Source organism: Caretta caretta, chromosome 7, assembly GCF_965140235.1.
Source record: "Caretta caretta isolate rCarCar2 chromosome 7, rCarCar1.hap1, whole genome shotgun sequence".
NCBI classification, from domain to species: Eukaryota; Metazoa; Chordata; order Testudines; family Cheloniidae; genus Caretta; species Caretta caretta.
The window spans coordinates 105179660-105198033 of NC_134212.1; the positions used below are offsets into that span (position 1 = coordinate 105179660).

The window sequence follows — 18374 nt, forward strand, 5'->3', positions numbered from 1 at the left end:
TAATGTATTAGTCATTTATTATTTATAAAGCACCATATGTTTATGTTACTTAGCTATTCATTGATATCAATGGGAGCTCTGTGCAAGTTCAGATCCACTGCACAGATCTAGGAAGAAGAATCAGAATTTTTTCCAGTGTAAATAAAGCCTCTTGTTTCTGTAGAATTGTGCATCACTTTCATTGTATAATTCTAAATACAGAACCAAAGCCTCTTTCTTCTTCTCTTCTTGTTCCAATTTTGTTTTGGGGTTCCTTTTCTGTCATGAGTGTCTTTCCATTCATGTGAAGCTCCATCACCCTGCAAAGTCCCTCCTGTATCCAAATTACTGTCTTTCTAACATGTTAATTAATCCTGCAGCAACTTGCTCTATTTTCTAAATTTAGCTTCACAGCTTTTTGAAATGTTTCTCTACCATCAAGCTGTAATCAAAGATGGCCAGAATTAAGGTTTATCTTTCAACAGTGCTCTTAATGAGCACAGAGTGTGATGAGCACAGAGTATGACATGAGAATTTCCCCAAAGGTTTGAGGAGGAAAGAGAAGGGAGGTTTCCATGGAAGGGATTATAAAAGAGGAAAATAATTTGTGACAGGGTCACCTCGTACTGGGGCTGGATTGGCGCCTGCAGCTCCAGTTTCATTTTTGCATTAGATCCAAAGACTAATTCGTATTTTGCATTTCTGGTTCAGATGTGTTGGAAATCTTGCAGGAATATCCAGTTTCTTGAGAATTTGGGTCAAGATAAGGAAACATTGCAAAAGCACAGTGGATCCCATGAAATTTTAACCATCTAGGGCTGATTTCAGCCTAGATGAACCTGAACTCGAACTCTGGCCTGATTCACCTTAGAATCTGAACTCCAATCTCTAGTATATTGTAGCCCCAACTACAAACATCCCTTCTCAACCCGTCTCAAGTCAGTGCAGTAAGAACTGGGAGGAAGGTGTGGATGTTGCATGGGGATGGCACCAGAGTGTTTCCAGCTGTGTAGGGAAGGAGAAATTAAGCTTATTTTAACTTTTCACTCGATTGAAAAACAGTATGTTCGTCAGTGATTCTGTCAGACCTCATAAACCAAACACAGCTGGACCAGCTTAATACTTGTATGGGAAACCTTTGGAGTGGCCAGGGGCTCTAGGAGGTGGTGTTGGGAAATCAGAAGGTGGAGATCCACTTTCTCAAGCCAGACTAGTGTTAGAGGAAGGTACTGAGCTGTTGGAGGTTGTCTTTTTGGTTGAGATTTTCAGTTGAGACCCTGACCACCCATGTCAGGTGATAATTTATAATCTCTAGGCATTTTTCACAGTAGTAATGGGTATTATAATCCCAGTGGAATGGTCAATAGAGCATAGTCTCATTTGGATAGTCAGTCCCAAACTAGATCTGATTTCGGAACGTGCTGAGTCCTGGTCTATCTACAGATTTTGTACTGATATGACTATTTCCATTAGGGATGGGATTTTTTTTTTATTTTTTTTTTTACCAAAATCATTATACTGGTACAACCGCGGGTATGGATGCCATTATACTAGTATAAAGGTGCCTTTTACACCTAGGGTAGTTGTAGTTACAACTACGAGTATAGTTAATTATATCTGTACAGTTAACTATGCAACTTTTGTGTGTAGACAAAGCTGAAGAGTCCCTAACTCCCACTGACAATAGGGGGATTTGAGGGCTCCAAGGTGGGGCTTGAAACCTTCCACGACCAGTTCCTAAATTAGACAGACAGTATAGTACAGACAAAGAAATCACTAGAAGGTCAGATGAAGGCTCAAGATCAAAGATGGAACACTTCTTTAATGTACATTTCCAGAAGGCTAGAGGAAGAATATAAATTCCAAACTCCCTTCAGTCATATTTTAGGGGACTTGTTATTTTGATCTACAGGTGGTTAGAAGAAAGTACTAAGGAAGCTGAATTTAGCTCCCAGTCAAATTTATTCCGGCATTGTTCTTGTTTATAATGCAGGATCTTTAGTGCTGATAAGTTCCAATGAAAGACTATAGGTTTTTAGCTTCTACCTGATTTTTTGAGGCATTTTTGGATTAAAGAGATGTATCTGCCACACTACATTTCAGAATCTCATTACTTTGTCCTCACCAGTTATCTCTGACTCTGACACCCTCCTGTTTTGCTCAGAGTCCTGCACAGTGATGACTGTTTGTATGCTGGGGAATCCTGTCTGGCTGGTAAGGCTAGTGTTCCTCCTAGAGAAAACATTCCATTATGGAGTGTTCTTGATTGAAAACAAATAATGCAATGAAAATTAAAAATACATTGACATCAATGGGAGTTCTACAAGAATGCAAGGAAGATGCACAATGGAGATTATGTCCTGCAGATGGGATATCTGCTGTCGAAATGGATGGGGGAATTTTGGCCACACTGAACACTAACTTGGAAGAAGATGAAAGTAATAAAACACTGCTAAAGTTTTTATAATAAAGGATTTTATGCCTTCTGAGTGTCTTTTTATGAGCTGAGTGTTGATTTGTTTGTGATATAGGCAATAAAACTGTTCATCTCTGCTTCCTGGCTCTCTCATGCATACTGTGACATTCATGATGAGATTGCTGTCATGCTAGGAACACATACCCTGACACCATAGATTCATAAGTTATGTAATATTAAGTGAATGCTATTAAACATATAAATGGATGATTCCTGCATTGTTCAGGATTGAAATAGTAACTCGAGCTTGATTTACACGTGCCTAAACCATGTGCATGTTACTGACCTTTGCATTAAGCATGGAAATTACCCCACTTTCTGCTGTAATTCTTTTTCTTGTTATATATGTATATGAGAGAGAGAGAGAGAGACATCCTCAGCTTGGGTATATCATCATAACTCCATTGACAAGAGGAAGGATGGTTTAAGTATTAGACTGGCCTGTTGGAGACCCATGTTCATTCCCTGCTCTGCCACAGATCCTGTATGATCTTGAGCAATTCACTTAATCTTTCTGTGCCTCAGTTCCCCACATGTAAAATGAGGATCCCTGCCTCACAGGAGGTATTGTGAGGCTAAATACAATAAAGATTGTGGGGTGCTCACATACTGCAGTAATGAAGGGGATCAAAGTATCTTAGACAGACGTCAAGACTGGTGTGAGCATAGGAGACAATAGAGCTGTGTTGATTCACGTCAGCTGTGGACCTGACCCAAGGATTTAAAAAAGTACTAGGTACAAGTTAGAGGTGGACCTGAGCTGCAGAGTTTGGATCCAGAGCAAAGCTTTGGGGGTTTTCACATGTGGGGTTGGGCTTAGCCCTTTGTAGAGAATAGACCCAAATCCAAAGTTCAGTTCTAGATTGAGATCCAAACTTCGTGGGTCTGGTATTCTGCCTTGAGCCCTTCCCTCATGGTAATCTGATAGGAGCAGATTGTGGTGATGAGAACAACTACAGTTTGTGAGCTTTGGAGAGAGATGGTCCTGAGTATATATTCAGCCTATGACTCTCAACCAGAAATGGCTCCCTCACATAGACTGGAAACACTTAACCGTTTTGCTTGTGCAATCCAGCTGACTGAATGAGAATGGTGCCCTCTCTTTTACTTTGCAACAATGAACTAACATATACTGAATTAGTCCCATATCTGCACACGTTGACTTTGCTAATTCGCATACAAGAAAGTAAACAAAAAGGGGGTCTGTGTTGGCATGGTCTTTTTTTAGAAGTGTTGCATGCATTATTATTGTTGTTTTAAATAAGGGCATTCAACAGGTGAAGACGTTTTACTTACCATACCCACTTAAAATTTTGAAAACAACACAGATGTTATAATACTATAACAAATTAGTTGTCAGTTTCTTTATAACAATGTTCCTTACATTGTAAATCTGTAAAATCAGGATAAGGATACTGACCACCTTCGTACAGTTCTTTGAGATCAGCTGATAGAAAGTGCCACATAATGGCTGGTTATTATTATTGTTTAGAGTTGCCAACTTTCTAATTTCTGAAAACCGGACCTCCCCCTACTCCGCCTCTTTCCTCAGGCCCTGCTTCTGCTCCTCCTCTTCCTTTGAGGCCCCACCCCTTGCTCCACCTCTTTCTTCAAGGCCCCAGCCCCCACTCGCTCCTCTTCACCCGTCCCGCCGTCGCTCACTGCTCTCCCCCTACCCTTTCCTCGTGGCTTGATCCTCTCCACCTCCCTCCCCCACACCTCCCGATGGGGTTCCTCTGCTTTGGGGCTGGGACGGGAGCTGCAGCCTGATGTGGAGCTTGCTGCCTGCCTTCCCACAAGATGCAGGTAAGGGGCGGCCCTGACTAAGCAGGGGCTGGTGCAGATTGATGACCTGGCACATCCCCCCTCCTGCCCAAGGTAACTGAATGTTTGGTGTTCATTCAGTACACCTGACCAGACACTGCCAGGTCCTCTTTTTGAATGGATTTTCTGGTTGAAAAACAGACACTTGGCAACCTTATTATTGTTATTAAATTCTGGGATCATAAGGCTCTTTCCCTCTCAGGTAAAATAAAAAAATCTCCCCATAAAGATGTGCTGTGTGAATACTGACAGATTTCAGACTCGCATTCAGGTTGATTGTAATGGTTGGGACAGCAGCGAAAATTTGAGAGCTTTTGCACCTCAGCTCAAAGTCTCTGGTGGATGGCTCATTGCAGCTGTAATTATAATTGCATTGGTCAGTATAAAGTGATTTGATCTCACTTCCAGTACAGCACCCACTGAAATGAATGGTAAACGTAAAAAAAAAAAAAAAAGGTATCGAAGGGTGAAAAAGCCACAAAGTTTAAATTCCAAACGTATCCCAGGAAATAGTTTGATTCTGATATAACTCATGAGATAGGTTCCAACTTTTAAGCCTCAGTGTTTTTAAAATAAACATGTATGCAAGACAGTAAAAGTCAATTTGTGGCTTGGTGGGAAAACACATCAGAACTGTATTTCACTTCAAGATCAAAAGGAAATGGCATGGTGTAAATAGTGTAGAGGATCTTGGAAGCAGAAGGATTTTTTCTTTGGTCAAATCATTACGCGTCTGGGCATAACTATTCATTATCCCTTAATTTTTATTTAAAAACACAAATAATTGAAAAAATATTAAATCAATCTTGGAAATTATGTTTAGAACAACATTTAGTGCGGGGATGAAATCTTGATGTTTCTTCCCTTCTTGTTTCTTTGACAAACAATTCACCCTATTCATTTCACTGGGCTATAACATCACTGGAATCACATTACTGCTCATGTTCACCAAAGAAAAAGGCAGAGTGAGTGGCACTAATGTGGGGTTACTCATTGGCATGACCCACATTTGAAGCTCAGTGCATCTTATGACCCTGGGAAAGTGGCTAATTTGCTATGACAAATTTCTCCAGGCCTGACATATTTACTTTGCGTTTATAGATCTTTGTGCGAAGCTTTTTCTACATTGTCGCCAAAAGAAGAACTTTTGTTAGTTATCATGGATTGGCCTAGCTTGAGCATTTCTTGATCAAAGGAAAACTGCATACATTTTAATACATAAAGCACAGCACACAGAAAGGAAGGATGGTTTGTGGTTAAAGCACTGTATTGGGACTCAGAATATTGATTCAATTCCTGGCTTGCCACAGACTTCCTGTGCGACCATGGCTCTGTGCCTCATTTTCACATCTGTAAAAATGGGGATAACAACATTTCTTTTCTCCCACCATTTGTCTGTCTTATTTAGTTAGAGTGTTAGTTCTTCAGGGCAGGGTCTGTCTCTGTAGTGATTCGGTACAGTGCCTAGCACAATGGTGCTCTAATCTTAGCTTGGGCTTCTGTGTCATTCTACTGCTAATAATAATAATATAGGAAGACTGTCCATTTGCCTGTAAAAGGGCAGTCCGGGAATACAATTACTGAAGCAGGATATCTTTGAGATTCAGAAAGAGCCTGTAAGGATGTGATTTGTTGTAGCGGGCTCTGTCTCAGTTATAATCCATTTAGTAATAATATGTAACACAATGACATACTCTGTTTTTACTTGAAAATCAAAACAGTCCCATCTACTTGAATTATAATTTGCCATTCTCTTTAAAAAACTTTATCACATTGGTTAAAAACTAATTCCCATCAGACAAACTGAAGTGGATTTAGGGACACAGACAGACCTGGTTAACCTTTGCATAATTTAGCCAGATGTTTCTGGGGTAGTCAAAAGATTTTTGTGATGTCGGTCTCATGGCATGTACTCTGTGCAGCACTGTCTTGTGAACCTGGAATTGTTTTTGATTTTAGTCATTCGAATGATAGTTTTCCCAATGAATTCAGCTTAGCTGGGATTTGACCATATAAAATTAAGAAGCCAAAGAAGAAAGCTTGTTTTCCTGAATACCCTGGCAGACCACTCTAATCAAGCCTAAACAGTCTCAAGCCACAGACTGCGTGGTATGAGCCCAGCGCGCACTGCCACAATGTGTACCCTACGTGTGTGGTTCCCACAGGTGGCTAGTAGCTGTGGTAGGAAATGCTACTCTGAAGAGGCACATTACAGCAGCATTATATGCTGCATTCTTGGGGGAAAGGAGGATATTTTGCCAGTTCTGGAAATCTGAGGCCATAGGTGGCCACCTTTCCCAGTGCCCATCTACCTAGTGCCTGATGTAAGTATTCTGTAGGCTCTCCATACATCCCCTTAACCCAGTTAGTGAGGCCAGAATGGAATTAACATTTTATTATGGGGCAGACAAAGGCTGATCTATGTCCTTTACTCATGTGAATGGAAATGCAGGCATTGCCCTTTAAACAACATGTGAGGCCCAGAGTTGCCCTTATTTACCTCTGTGAAGTCAGAGGGGTGTAGATAAGGGCAGAGCTGGGCCAGCATGATTTCTGAAAGACAACAGTGGGTCAAGTGTTATGCCCTTGTTTGCACTCACATGAGAGGACTGGACTTAAAATACAACAAAGATGTACAGTGTTTCTCTTCAGAATGGGAACAGATTCCAATTGTATCCAAAAGGAATACATCTGAGGTATCACATGTCTGTGATTAACTCTGGAGTGTCTGGGAATATATTGCATACAGTCCCATAAACCAGCTTTTACATAGGCCTAGAGATGTATTCCAAAATTAAAAGACCAGTATTACCCCATTAAGGTTTCTGAAGCAAGCTCATTTTTAAAAGGATACAATAATGTCAACTGATCCACAATTGACTGGAGCCACCTGCAGGGTCTGTTTTGAAATTCTTTCAGGAACCCATTGTTTGCCCCCAGAAAAAGATTCTGCTTCCAATTATTGTCAAAACTCTGTTGCTTTAAATGGAGATGGATAGGGCCCATTGTGTGACTTTCTGAGGGAACCACAGCAGGTCTGAATAAAGCTCCGTTTTCTGTATGAATTCCCATAAATGCCTGTCACATACTGGCTCAGAATACACTGTTGGTTTGCTCTTCACCCCAGTGAGCCACATGCCTTTTTATTTAACGTTTTGAACAATCGCAAGGACTGGTTTGCAAACAAGATGGACAGCTCTGTGGATGAAATGTTGAAGGGATGAATTTCAACCTGGGTTAACTCGGGCCACTGTTGTTGCTTCCTTTCTAAAAGTGACAAAATGTGGCAGATCTTAAAGCCCCTTTAAATCTCGATGGGATATTTTTAGTTATGAATGAATACAAAAGAGTGAAGAGTCTAGGTGGGTCAGGGACCTTTGTAGCAAACACAGAAGTTGATTTAGACCCCATGTACCATTTCTTTGTTGGCTAAAATTGGCCCTCCCAGAAACACAGCCTGGCAAAAATTACTGCCCTCACACAACTGCAGCATCTTTTCTGGAATGTCATTTATTGTCGATGGACAGCTAGCTAAATAACTACCCTGTCAGCCTGTCATATCATAACCTGGTATGTGACCTGGGCTGAACTCCTGTTTACTGAAGTCCTCAAGGCAAATGCCTGATCTAGAAAGCTAGGCAGCTTAAGGGTGACCTTGCATTTTTTTTGTAAGAAGCCGGTCCCCAGCAAAACCCCTTGGTTAACCCACAGCTACAATACTGGTTCTCAAAACAATCATGAAGGAAAGGAAATTTATGGTGTAATGGAGAAATCAGGCCCTTAAAGTCTCTACGAAAGGTTCTGATTTGTGTTTCAAAAGGAATTGTTCCACTCTGAATGCTCTACTGGCAAGTCCATTGTTTAGCTGCTCTCTGACAAGCCACTAGTGACACCAACAAATTCCAGTTTTGAAGATTGCAAGATTATTCTGAAAGTTCCATCGTTCCTGTTAAGGTTGTTGCCTAACATATCACAGTGAGTCCTTATAGTCCTGGGCTGCTTCTTGATGAGCTAGAGGAGTGCTGACTGTTAATCACCCCTTTCTTAGGACTTGAATGGGGGTGATATAGAAAGAGCCTGGCTCTTTAGCTCAACCTGCAGATACTTATGTTTTTCTCTCTGATGGTTCTGGTTCATTCATTCAGTGTGTCAGCCAAGGCGGCGGCCATCACAATTGCACGTGCAATAAATTTGTAGGCCCACGTCTTTAGTGAGGAAGTCTGGGGCACAAGTCTGGGTCTTGGGAGAGCCAGAGTCTGTTCCCTGCTCCAACAGACTTCCTGTGTGTCTTAGTCACTTAGTTTGTCTGTGCATCAGTTCCCCAGCCATAAAAGGGGGCTATATAGCACTTCCTTACCTCAAGTCCATATGTTGTGAGGATAATACATTAAAGATTTTGATGCATTCAGATACTTTGGTACTGGGGTCCATAGATAATTTCTGTTTATAGAAAAATAAAACCCTTTGGCAAAGAGTTTCCCACTTCAAGTTAAAGAAATGCTGAGAAAAAGCCCTCTGCTGAGACTCAAGAAAATTGCAGTTCAAATTGTCATTGCTAGAACTTTACAGCTAATTGTTGCATTCTGCATCCACCTGTAGCCTGAAGATTGCCAGCCTGAGAGCTTGCTAGGGAAGCATGGCTATTAAATAACAATTGCTTACTGACTTCTGTCTAATCTGCACACATCAGTTTAGCTAAAATTGTCTTATGCACTCAGCAGACATGGAAAGGCTCACCTGATCAGAGGTCAGCCCCCTGCTATTGCAAAGATCACCTCAAGCAGGGGAAATATCCTTTGTCTAATTTGGTGCCATCTAGTTGATGATGCCAACTTCAGCTTCAGCACACTCCGTGCTCGTTGAGGAGTGTGTGAGTCAGCAAATGTCATCTGTCCTTGCAAATCACAGTTCAAACTCGGTTATAAAGACTGGAAAAGTTCTTCCATGCACTGGCTGAAACGCAGAAGATCTGACTTAGTTTGTCTGTCAGCTGCCACCTATTTTAAACTGAGTATATTCTCTTTGCTGGCTTGGTATCAAGGTCAGGTAGTGTGGCACTTTCTCGCTAGCTACTGCCAGATTCCTGACATACTGACACACTATAAAGAGGCAGCCAACAGCATTTGTTCACCATGTTTTAAGAAATCTAGAAAAAGATCTTTCTTTGCAGTTTTCTTAGCTTGAGAGTCTCGTCAATATTTCTGGTAAATATCACAGCAATGCAATCTGAAAACAGTAGTCTGATATTCCTCCCCTCTTCCCCCCCCTCCCCCGCTGATAATTGTGTCTTCTTTTTCTGTCTGAGGTTGTTGAAGAGAATCAAAGAGTGTGAGAGAGATCAGAAGAGAAGTAAACAGACAGTGTCCAGGGAACATGCATGGCAGGGCATTAAAAGAAGATTTTGGATCTTCAGCCAATTTCAGCACAGCTGTCATAACAGCTCCTTGGGCATGAGATAATGTTACCATGGTCTCCTGGGCAATGGGTGTTTTTTTAAAAAAAAGTATTTTCCAATGGGAAGTTTTGGTAGTCATGGTCAAGCTAGTTCAAGGGGAATCCTGTGCACTGTAATATTTTGGTCTAATTTTGATTGTTGGATTTAGAATTTGGGTACTGGATGGTGTTGGTGGCCTGTGATATATGGGAGGTCAGGCTAGATGATGCTTCTGGCCTTAAACTCCATGACTCTTTTTTGTAGCTCTGTGAAATCATTACAGAAAGAGGAGCTAAATAAACTGAAGAGACAATCAATGCTTCCTGCACCACAGGGATGCTCCAAACTATGCCCAAGTGTGGGCTGCACTGGAAACTTACCTGAAACCAGAGGCTTTCAACTAATTTATATAAAATGAAGCAGATGATGACAGCTTTAATGTGATAATGTGACCCACAAAAATTACAAATCCCAGCATGCAAAATTCCACTGTATTCTGAGATGCCTGCAGATGATATATGTAGTTCTTTAGAAAGATGCACACGTATGCATACACACATCTTTTACGATTCCTAAAAGCAAAAAAGGCCACTAGAGATAAGTGCTGGGTAATTAATTGTATTTGTAATTCACATTGCTAAATATATGCTTGTGCTTACAAGTTTTTGTTCAGTGACTCTTAAAGGAGCAGCATGATCCTGTGGTTAGTTCATGGGATTAAGCAACAGCAAAGCCTGAATTTTAAACCCAACTCTGCTGCACTGTTGCCAGCTCTTGCAATTTGATCATGAATCTCCTGATATTTGGCTATTTTCTTAAAGCCCCAAGTAACTGCAGACAGGTGATTACATGAATATCACAGTTATTTTTTTAAAGTAAGTTTCTAGGTTTCATGGTTGTGAAGAAAAAACATGAATACAAATGGCTCAAAAAACCAGAAGGCAAATAAAAAGAACTCCAAATCTATTGTTTTGTTAAATCTCATGATTTTGAAGCCAATCTCTTGATTTTTGAACATTCAGGGTTGGCAATACTTGCTTTGTGGTCTCATACAGATCATTAAACCTAATGTGTCTCAGCTTCTCTATCAAAAAAATTGAGGGGGATAGTGCTTACCTCACATTGGATTTGTGAGGCTAAGTTGTTGTTTATACAATGATTTGAGGCGGTTGTACGCTGATAAGTAGTAATGTTTTAATGATAGCAAATTGCCACACTCCAATAAGACACAGTAAATCATTATACATACCACTTATTTTCAAATCACTGTGTAAACAATAACTAATTAAACTTCACAACTCCCCTCAAGGGAGGGAGGTCTCATGATTCCCATCTAGCACATACAGAAACTGAGAAAGAGGCCTCGTCTACATGGGAAATTCATTCATGCTTTTCTGCACTGGTGCAGTTTCACTAGGGTGACCAGATGTCCCGATTTTATAGGGACAGTCCCGATTTTTGGGTCTTTTTCTTATATAGACTCCTATTACCCCCCACCCCCATCCCGATTTTTCACATTTGCTGTCTGGTCACCCTAAGTTTCACAGGCAGTAGCAACATTAGAAGCTGGAGCTTCATCACATCTAGAAAAAGCTCTTGCACCTGTTGGATCCTTTGGGAAAAGCGGTCACTGAAATAATCTTTGCAAGGGTGCGGTATGTGCTAACTCCAGCACAGGACCAGTTCTGCTGTCTGTGAGGAGAAGGGGGAGAACGGAGTTTTGGCCCCATCCCTGCTGGTATGGCTAATGCTGGCAGCAGTGCGAGGCTAGAAGATTGCAAAAGATTCTCAAGGGAACAGGAAAGCCCTGTTACACCCTCTTCCGTAATCCTTGTGCTTCTGCTCCACGATAGGCATAACAGAGCCTTGTGTCTAAATATATGGCAATATAAAGAGAAACATGCGAATGGCGGCATTGTTATATGCAGTATGGTAGCATCTTAAGGCCAAAACTGAGGGTGGGGTCCCATGGTGCTAGATACTCTATAGACACAGCCCCTGCCTTAAAGAATTTATAGTCTAAATAGATAAGAGAGACAAAGGGTGGATATTCTCTCAGTTTTACCGGTGGTACATCTCTCCCAGTGCTCCTGAGGCCAAAGCTTGTGCCTTAGCCACAAGACCATCCTTCCTGTCTTGCCAGGCGCAGAGCCCAATTTTCAAACATGGATAGCTAAGATCTGCACTTGGGTGCTCAAGTCACTACCTAGCCACCTAAAGCAGGTATTTGTCCAGCCAGATGCCACTGAGAGATGGATGCACATTTAGATATCTGGGCCACCACACTGTACTCAGAGGCTACTGTTCACCTCTCTACATAGGCCATGAAGGCTAGGTCATGTAGATACACCTTCTCTCTGTGTGTATACCCAAAGTACCTGAGATCTATCTGGTTTTTGTTATAACCAATATTGGCATGTGCTGGTGGGAGTTGGACTCTGCTGCTTCTTAGTTTCTGTGCAGCACTCCTAGTAGCTGTCTGCACTTTTTCCCTGGTGTATTTCAAAATCTGAATGAGGGTCATATTTAAAAAGACATGGGTAAGCATTGGGTAGATCAGATGCAGTTGTTCTTGTCTACAGCCTGAGTTAACATTTCAGGCTTAGTAGGTAGAGGCTACAACACACTCACATCCCATGCAGAGAGGGGGATGTGAAACACACATTGACCAGCGGGTTATGTTTCCACTGTTACGAGCCCCTGTGGAGCTATATTGGTGCTAAGGAAATGGTGCAAAAAGTCTTTTTATTCATATACCCATGGAGTGAAAGAACTGCTGCCTTCAGTAGCTTCTGTTGGGGCACTGGATCTCTAGATCATCCCACTACCATGGGCACTGCTTACAATTGCTGCTCTGTCTCCTGCAAATGAAAATCTGATGGATAATTTGCATGCATCCCTGGATATTAAGAAAACTACTTTAGTTAAGCTATAAATGTGGTTATACAAAATAAGCAATATGGGAAACAAGGAGATCCCTCTGTGTAGATCACATAGGTCACAGTTAGTATTGAATTTTTTAATTGCCCTTTACTTAATTCTTATGGTTATTATTTGTATTTCAGTAGCAACTAGGGATCCCAATTAAGGGATCAGGGCCCATTGTACTACCTGCTGTACAAACAAGTAACAAAGTCCAGGCCCCAGAAAGCTCACAGTCCAGGTTTATGACAAGTTACAGCAGGTGGGTGAAAGTGGCAAACTTTGTTCAGAGTGGTTGGAAGGCTGAAATAACAATAAAACAAGAAGGTGAAATAATAAGAAGCAGAAGTTTCAGCTCGCCACTTGTATAGTCATTGCTCAATGGTAGCGTTCATGCAAGAGATGAGTCTTAAGGAGAATGAGGTGGTGTCACCATGCATGTTGATGCGGAGTTCTTTCAACATCTGAGGAATGCCATGGAAAAAAAACAAAGTTGGCCCCGTAACCTAAACCAGTGGTTCTCAAACTTTTGTATTGGTGACCCCTTTCACACAGCAAGCCTCTGAGAGAGATCCCCCTTATGAATTAAAAACACTTTTAAAATATTTAATGCTACTATAAATGCTAGAGGCAAAGCAGGGCTTGGGGTGGAGGCTGACAGCTCGCGACCCTCACATTATAACCTCACGACCCCCCTGAGGGGTCATGGCCCCCAGTTTGAGAACCACTGCCCTAAACAGTAACTAAAGACTGGATTAATTATTGTGGTTTCTACTCATAAACAGACACTGTATTACTAATCCAAGTAAATTGCTCTTAAAGACAGACTGTAGAAACAATCTCATCAAAGTCTCAGTTTGTCCAATTGTGCAGTGTTGTCCTCTTCCACTAATTCTTGGAAAATCTACTAACTACAGCATTTGACTGTGCAAAATATAGTATTGGACAAGCTGATGTTGACTCATTTGGAAAATGTTCCACTTTCTGAAACTCTTTTCCACAGCTTCCTTTGATGCCCACATTGACATGCCATGGCAGTGCTCCTTTTGCTCCTGGTTATATTTATCCTGCTGGAGATGTAGCCAACTCTTCCATCACTGAATCTCCTTTCATATACCCGCCTTTGCTATCTCTTGCTTAGTCCCTATGTGGGCTCCCATGCATCTGTGTTGGAGCTTCCAACAGAGAAAGGCCACTGCACGGTGGCAGGGTTTTGATTCTGCTATTGTTAATATTTTCCTGTAGATAGGCAACATTAAAAGTTCAGAATGATTGGGCTTGTTTCCATTCTGAATTTCCAGACATTCAGGAGCTCTTTCCAAGGGTGCCCGTTGGTGCCAGCCACTCATGCAACCTTTCCCAGAACACTTGGGAATTACCTGGGCAGGGTCATTTTTCCCCCAAAGCAGCTAGTTGGCCATTGATTTAGGATAAGAAGAAGAGTGTGAGGGGATGTTTCGTGCAGTCATACATGGTGCATAAGTCTAGAACCGGCTGCTATGCTTAAATAATTGGATTGCCTCCTCTCATGCAGCTCTAAGAACCTAATTAGGAAGTTGGTTCTTTAACTGAAGGCACATTCTGTTATATTCGGTATAGAGAGAGACATCACCTAGTGGTCTGAGCATGGAGCTATGTGCCAGGATCACCTGAGTTTTAATCCCCATGTGGAGACATTGTTTCTCTCTATGGCCTCCCATAAATCACTTCATATCTCTGTCTCAGCCTTCCTAGATGGGAAAGTTGTGAAATTTAATTAGAGCTGCATTGTGGCTCTTAGCTCCAGCCCATGATGGGAGAGAGGGGCAGAGATACACCGATTTAGCAGGAGATGCTAGAGATAGGCACAATGCGCTGGATAGCACATGGGGGCTAGGGCAGAGAAATCCCTGCTGCATTCTTTGCACTCCCTAGGATTCACACTAGCCCTTCCCTTTCCCCTCTCTGCCACTGGCAGAAAGCTTTGATTGTAGTTGGCAGGGTGGGGAAGGGGTGGTTGTTTGCAGCATTTCTGCACCACCCCAGCTTGTGGACCTGCCCAGGATTAGGCACCTTCTAAGCCCTTAAGGGTATGTCTACATTGCATCTGGGAGTGAACTTCCCAGCCTGGGTTCATAGACTTGGGTTAACGGGGCCCTGAAGATACCTGTAGATAGTGCTTTGACATTGCAGCTCAGGCTGGAGTTTGGGCTCCAAAGCCCCCTCCTCTCTCCAGGTGTCAGAGCCTGGACTCCTGCCCAAGCTGCAATGTCTGCTTGTAGCATGCCAGTGTGAGTCCTGCTAGCACAAGTCTGTAGACCCAGACTGGGAAGCTTGCTCCTAGATGCAGTGTAGACATACCCTTCCTGGCCTGACTTTCAGAGGCTCTGAGCATTTACAGCTCCCATTCAAGGTGCTCAGTTCTCCTGAAAAAAAGGTGATGTGTTTCTAAATTGCTTTCAAAGGGGAAAGCACTAAGAGTGGGATTTTCAGATGGCTTTAGCTTTGGCCTAATGCTGCTCTGTTGACATCAGTGGAAGTTTGACCACTGACTTCAGCAGGAGTGGAGTTTGGCTAGTGCTGAGTGCTTTTGTAAATCCCACTCCAGGCTGCTAGGAGTGACCTTTAAAGTTTTTGAAATAAATGCAGATAAACAGAAGGCACTGTAGCCAGGAGCAGTGGTGCACAAAGGCATGAAATGACATGTAATGAACGAATGTGATTGGTTAAAAGTACTCCAGATTACATTTTCCTCCCATATTTTTTTTTAATCAAACACAACGTTAATTTGATGCCATTAGGAAAAGCAAGTTGACATTATTTTGTTAAAGTAGTTGTTCGGCACTAAACCTGTATCAGCTACATGCTACAGGAGATGTTGGATTTAAGAGCTAGTCCTAACTGTATACTCCCTCCCGTGCCAGCAAAAGTGATGTATATGCAGCATGCAGGAATCATCTATGAAATGCACAAGTACGCGATCTTTAGATATTCATTGCATGTTCCTTGCATTATCCCTTAATTAAATGATCCCTGCATATATTGCATCATCTATGCATGATCCCCCCTCTCTCGTTTCTGTTCCCTGTGATAAAGACAATGCTGATGTATGTAAACTTCCTGTTGTAGTAACTGATGCTATCTCACAGAGGGCTCAATCTAATTCTCATTAAAGTCAATGGATTTATTTCCACTGCTTGTAACGAGAGCTGGATCAGGCCCATATTGCATTGTACTCTAACAACACCAGATCACATACCATGCTCTAGATAGGACTGGGCTGCCATTCATAGTGCACTAAAGATTCCGTGCTCTGGGTATCCCATAGCACTTCTTCACTTCACTTCCATTCCACTGAATCACAGCTTGCCTCATCTATTGTGCTGGATAAATGCTGCTGTGCTCCTTGCAGTCACTCTTGCATATAGTGACCCTGCCTTATGTCCTATCATTTAATGCTAATGTTTTCTTGCCCTTATGATTGCGTCTGGCCTGCTGTGAAACTAACACCATTTCTCTCCTACATGCTTCTGTAAAGTGTACCATGCCTAAATGAAATTACACATTAATACAGTTACATGGTAATAGATTAGTACTAGGAATTTATTAGTATAGGGGTTATTTTCAAGGCACTGTGCAAACACCAACTAATTAGCCTTCCCAGCACTCTGTCTAGTAGGTTAGTAAGATATACCACTCAAGTTTTACCACCGGAGGAAAGGAGATGTAGAAAGAATACGTGTCATTCATAAGGCCACTCTGTGAGTAAGTAGCAGAACAGAGATTGAAAACCAGAACTTCCTCACTCAGCCCCAAGATCTAGGCTGATGTATTCCCACTGAACTCACTGGGAGTTTTCCCGTTGATTTCAGTGCGGCCAGCACGTCACCCAGGTCTCTAAGACCAGGCTGATGATATTACTGGGGTTGATTTGCATGGATCTTTATAATTCTGCCCTGTTCTGTCCTTCGTATGACTAATGGAAGGCTGGAGTAAAACTGTATTCCTTTATTCTCTGGCAGTTCTGGAAACTGCATTGCTGAGTTATGAGACATTTAGCACATGCGGACGCCAAAGAGGAAGATCCAAACCCATGATGATTGTGGGTTCAGTTGACTCTTCCCTTGTTTTAGGTTACCCTGCATACACGATTAGTCTCATATTATCAAACTCCGAATTCAGCAACCTGTGCCAAATGGAGATCAGGGCTTTTAGGGTAACTTCTGCTCTCAGTTATAACAGTGTAAATCTGCCACTGAAATCAGGAGTTACTTCAGATTTACAATGGTGTGACTGAGAGCAGAATTTGGCCCTTTGTATGTATGTTTTTGTAATGGTTGCTACAGAATAGATGGAGGTGGGGGCGGAGGGGAGATGGGCCAACTGGTAATAGCTCTAAAATCCAGTAGTTATATAGTAACTCTCCTCTGAGGCTTTAGATGCAGACAGTATAATGAACACAAATTTCCAGGGTTCCAGCCAGGACACTACTGTTCTGTCCTCTGCTAGGCCTCAGCCATGTTTCCCTGCTGGCGGGAAAACTGCAGAAGGCTTTTCCCAGAACCATTTAAGGGATCAATCGTATTTGCATCCAATTTCTCCATAAAGTGATTAATTGAATCGCATTTGGGCTTGAGCATCTTTCTGAAATGAAGGCTGATAAGAGACAAAATCACAGTACATCTGTTGGGTGCATTGCTGGCTAGTGCCATAGAAGTAGACACTGCCGCAGTATCAGCAATGATTAACAAAGCTGCTAGACTGAACAACGAGTGAGAAATTAGAAAGGACCATGAAATATTTGGTAGTAGTTCTGTGCTTTCCAAATGAGCCAAAAAGAGCTCACAGCCCCTTTAAACTAAATGGACCTAATTCTCCTCTCACTTACGCTGGTGTAAGTCAGCAGTAACTCCACTGAAATCAGTAGCTACAGTAGCACGAACCTGTGCAAGTAAGAAACAAATTGGGATGTATGTATTCCATAATGGCCCATAAACAAAAATCCCAGATCAGAATCACAAATGAGAGTATTCAAGGGCCTGTGTTGAGGATCTTTACGATGATTATTCATGTCACAGGAAAGTGCTATAATTATAAGCGATGTCACCCTTAAAACACAATGGCTCAAATTCATCCCTGGTAACATTCCGTTAAAGTCAATGGAATTACACCAGGGATTAATTTGGTCCAGTACTTGACAACTTATAGTAGAAATCAGTTTTTCACTTAGTCTTCATTGGAGAGCTGCTGTCTCTCTGTGCCTAACATGTAAATATAATATTTTCCTCATAGAGAATTTTTCTCCAGTATAGCAGTGGAGATTGTTTGAAGCACAGTTTGTTAGCCTGGAGAATTCCACCAGCTTCAGTGGCTTAGGCCAGGGATTCTCAGACTTTTTCTTTCTGAGGCCCCCCAAACGTGCTGTAAAAACTCCATGGCCCACCTGTGCCACAGTAACTGGTTTTCTGCATCTAAAAGCCCTGGCTGGTGTAAGGGCAGTTGCTGAGGGCCCCATGCCACAGGGGGCACTGTGAAGCTAAGTTACTCAGGCTTCAGCTTCAGCCCATGGTGGTGGGGCTCAGGGCCCCACACTTCACCCCACATGCAGTGGGACTTTGGCTTTCTGCCCTGGACCTCAGCAAGTCTAACACTGGCTCTGCTTGGTGGACTCCCTGAAATCTGCTCACGGACCCCTGGTTGAGAACCACTGGCTTAGACTACATGATGTTTCAGGTTGTGGTAGCTGAATGTAGTCTCATA

At 42.2% G+C, this 18374-nt stretch overlaps 1 protein-coding gene across 3 annotated transcripts in view; it reads left to right on the plus strand.

Annotated features, from left to right (window-relative positions):
- FAM53B (family with sequence similarity 53 member B) overlaps nt 1-18374 on the plus strand; it is a 124709-nt gene that overhangs the window by 79779 nt on the left and 26556 nt on the right. The gene's annotated exons all lie outside the window — the stretch shown is intronic.